The sequence below is a fragment of the Benincasa hispida genome, chromosome 6 (genome assembly GCF_027475165.1).
Source record: "Benincasa hispida cultivar pf3 chromosome 6, pf3_genome.v1.1, whole genome shotgun sequence".
Lineage (NCBI taxonomy): Eukaryota > Viridiplantae > Streptophyta > Magnoliopsida > Cucurbitales > Cucurbitaceae > Benincasa > Benincasa hispida.
In genome coordinates this window covers 13,763,741-13,767,972 of record NC_143483.1, presented here as the reverse complement: position 1 = coordinate 13,767,972, position 4,232 = coordinate 13,763,741, and the positions used below count along the sequence as shown (strand labels likewise).

At 40.8% G+C, this 4,232-nt stretch overlaps 1 long non-coding RNA gene across 1 annotated transcript; it reads right to left on the bottom strand.

Moving 5' to 3' along the window:
* Window positions 1-1,848: 1,848 nt before the first annotated feature.
* On the bottom strand, window positions 1,849-3,783 carry LOC120080184 (uncharacterized). Its single transcript, XR_005482437.2, has 4 exons — window positions 3,421-3,783; window positions 3,270-3,329; window positions 3,071-3,140; window positions 1,849-2,089 (listed from the first exon to the last, which is right to left on the bottom strand). It is a non-coding gene; the product is annotated as an uncharacterized LOC120080184 (long non-coding RNA).
* Window positions 3,784-4,232: the final 449 nt, after the last annotated feature.

Here is a 4,232-nt window from a genome sequence, read left to right as displayed (position 1 = left end):
CCCTTTTGCTCGATCTCATCAACGTCGATAATATAGGTCATACGTGCACTAGAACTGAATGGGATCCTTATTACCTTACCATACCTTCGGCTCAACTTACCTTTCCTGCCAAATTTGAGTATTTCTTTCTAAGGTGATAACCTCAGAAATACTCAATCTCCAATATCAAACTCGAGCTCTCTTTTATGATTATCTGCATAACTCTTCTGTCTGTCTCGAGCCGTTTTAAGAATTTCTCTAATTAGCTTAATATTATCTGAAGTCATCTATACTAATTCAGGCCCTATCAACTGCCTTTCACCAACCTCATTCCAACAAACCGAGGTTCTAATGGTTTTCCATACAAGGCTTCATACAGTGCCATGCCAATGCTGGAATAATAACTGTTATTATAAGCAAACTGAACTAATGGCAAGTGTGTATCCTAACTACCCTTAAACTTTAACACACAAGCCCTCAATATATCCTCTAATGTTTGGAGCATTCACTCTGATTATCCATTGTTTGTAGATGAAAAGTTGTACTAAGATGCAATTTAATACCAAGTGCCTTCTGCAAACTGGACAAAAAAATTAAGGTAAACCTCGGATCCCTGTCCGGTATGATCGATACTGGAGCTCCATACCTGTAGTTCTAAACTCTTTAGGTGACCCTCGAAAATCTTATTCGAGAGGGCCTTTGTAACGAATTAGCAATATTGTGTTCAGACGCTATCTTTTTCACAATAATGTCTCCTCTTAGCACGATCTCAGACCAACATATTTGGCTTCCATTGTGGAGTCTGCAATGCAGCTTTGCTTAATACTTCTCCATACTATTGCTCCTCCATTTAGAATGAACGTCGGTCCCGAAGTATATCTCCTAGAGTCTATATCTGTCTTAAAATTGAAGTCAGTATATCCTATAAGGATGAAATCCTTATTTCCATATACGAGCACGTAGTTCCTCGTTCTCCTAAGATATTTGAGGATATTCTTAACAAGAGTCCAATGTGCATAACCAGGATTAGATTGATACCTATTGACAATACTTACTGCAAAGCATATGTTTGGACGAGTACATAACATTGTATACATCAGACTTATACATAGGGAACCCGTATCATATCTGTAACTTTTTGAGGTATCTTAGGACATTGTTCCAAAGGTAAAAAGCCATAAGATTTGATCGTAGTATAAAATCTTATATTCCATGTAACACCCCCGAACTAGGATTCGGAATCCGGATTCGACCCCTGTGACCTGGCGGGTCCTTTCAGCATGCTTTGTCCTCACTCACATGCATCCTAAGAAAATTCCCAGGAGGTCACCCAACATAAGATTGCTCCAAGCTAAGCACGCTTAACTTTGGAGTTCTTATGATTGAGCCATCGAAAAAGAAGGTGTACCTTGTTAGTATAGGTAGTAACTTTCAATTCTTTTAAGCCTTTCTTAACCATACTTTCATGTCCTTAGGATCTCTCTCATTCGGATATGATACCGGTTCATTCATGTACCCCTCCTGAACTCGGGTCATTACATGCCTACCAGCTTCCACTTGGTTCGTCCTCGGACCACATCTTACTGGAAGAGGTTCCTCTCTGATACCATCTGTAACGCCCCAGGCCCAGGATTCAGAATCCGGATTCGACCCCTAATGGCCCCAACATTCCCCTACGTCCCCTGTGACCTGGCTATGTCAACCTCCCTTCCTCCCTTGCCTTGAATGCTTTTTAGAAGTGAAAGTTGTCCCCATAAACCAACACGGGTCCTTTCAGCAAATAATAAATGTCGTTACTAAAATAAATGCATGCAAATAATTTAAAACGACGCTCAGTTATTTGAAATAAATGCTAATTAAAACAAGAGAAGTTCAAAAGACATTTATTAAATGCAATTGTTAAAAACAATAATAGGGTACCCATAAATCATAAAGGTTAATAAATACATATGAAAAATAATTCTTAATAATAAGTTTCAAACATCAAAACTAAACATGAAGGGAAACATGAAAAGAACTCTAAATCTCATGATGCGGAAGTGTAAAAACTAGTCCCAGTGGCTCGGTCATGAATTCCGTTATGCCATCGCCGGCGCATCTCTACCCTTACCTGAAACATCAACATAAGAAAGAATGAGTATGAAATACTTAGTAAGTAACCCCACCGCTGGGGTCAGGCTAGGTATCTATGTCCTCTAGATACCCACATATGGCACATAAACATATGGAACAACCAAGAGACTGAGTCCTATCCTATTGTAGTTAAGTATGCCCACAAAATTGGTGAATTCCGAAGGAAACACAAAACTGGTGAATCCCGAAGGAAACACAAAACTGGTGAATCCCGAAGGAAACACAAAACTGGTGAATCCCGAAGGAAACACAAAACTGGTGAATCCCGAAGGAACCACAAAACTGGTGAATCCCGAAGGAACCACAAAACTGGTGAATCCCGAAGGAACCACAAAACTGGTGAATCCCGAAGGAACCACAAACTGGTGAATCCCGAAGGAAACACAAACTGGTGAATCCCGAAGGAAACACAAAACTGGTGAATCCCGAAGGAACCAAAAAACTGGTGAATCCCGAAGGAAACACAAAACTGGTGAATCCCGAAGGAAACACAAACTGGTGAATCCCGAAGGAAACACAAACTGGTGAATCCTGAAGGAAACACAAACTAGTGAGCATCTAACTAATCAATGAGGATATTCACACAGTCTTAACGTACTAAGATTTAACATTGTACAGTTCTAAAACATATATAAAAATTCTTGATACCATGGCTTCATCACATACACATATTTCTTAATAACATATTATACATCATCCATGTATAACTTACATCATAACTCTACAACATGCAAGTATGCCTCAACACCAGCAGATCAGACATCGACATATGAAAACACATACTAACGATCAAGTACTTAGGTGTGTATGTAAACAAATTAGAATTCGTGCCAGAACATACTTTGATTCAGGTCATACTATCAATCAATATGCTAACATTTATCATAACATACGCTTATCATGCTAGCATACAAGTAAAACTTGGCCCGTGGGCAGTTCCAGTAGTAAGATTACTTACCTCAAATTTGGTCCCAAATTAACCCAAGTAATTAACCTTCTTACAACTCTTGGAAGACTTTGAATCCACCCTAAAACATACATTACAAATATTAATTTAGCACCCCTAGTCCAAAAATAATAAATCCAAAGTTTTAAACTCATTTTTGGGTCTAAATCCAATTAACCAAATAAATCAAATGACCACAAATTTAACTTACCGAAGTCACGACTTGGTTCGAGGCTAGTTCCAAAGTTCTATTTATTTGTCCAAACTGAACCTAAATCAAAACCAAAGTATAATAAACTAAATTTTCAACGATTACCCTTAATAAAAAAGGGAACCAAACCAACTCCTCACCCAAAACTTACCAAAATTGACGGAATTCATAATCTTGTCGGTAGCACTCAAAAGACTTTAAAATGCCTCCAAACTTTGTATCCAAACTAGTAGATCCAGTGAGTGGCGACGACATCCTACTTGATGGTGGTGTCGGAGTGGAGTCGCACAACCTAGGCAGCAGCGGCTCGCAACTAGAGGCAGCAAGCTATAGATTCGTGGGTCAGAGAGAGGGAGGCGGGTATTTGAAGCTCGTCGTCGAGCGGCGCATCGCTGGTGGGAGTCGGATCCAGCTGACTGAGAAAATGACGATGCCGGGTCACGAACGGCAAGGCAACGCTTCAGATCTGGATTTTCTGGCGGAGTCGACACGAAGGTAGAGGGTAAGCGGCTGGATCTGGGCGAAGGAGGACGTCGGCAGCTCGAATCTGGTTTGACTGAGAGCGACGGATGTGCGGCGAAGGAGTCAGCCAGGCAGAAGCTTACATGGCGAGCGGCGGTGGAGACCAGCTTGGGCTCGGGCGGTGGCAGTCTGGAGAGCTGGGTGTAACGGTCATGCTTGTCCAGGGCCTGTTGCCCATGGCCGCATGCCCAATCCAACCCCCTTTTAGCTTACTTTCATATCCTGTATTGTATTAGTTTAGTTAGCTTGCTTTCTTTACATTTTCATTGTAAGTGACCACTCGCCCTTTTGCATATGCAAGGGTGCCAGTTGGCTTTTTGTTCAGAATGCACTATATGGGGATAAGACTAACCATCATTTCCTCATACCCGGAGTAGTACTCTATAAAGCCGTTGTTGTTGCTTATTGCTTTCTAGTCTACTACAATCTTTCTTTCTTTAT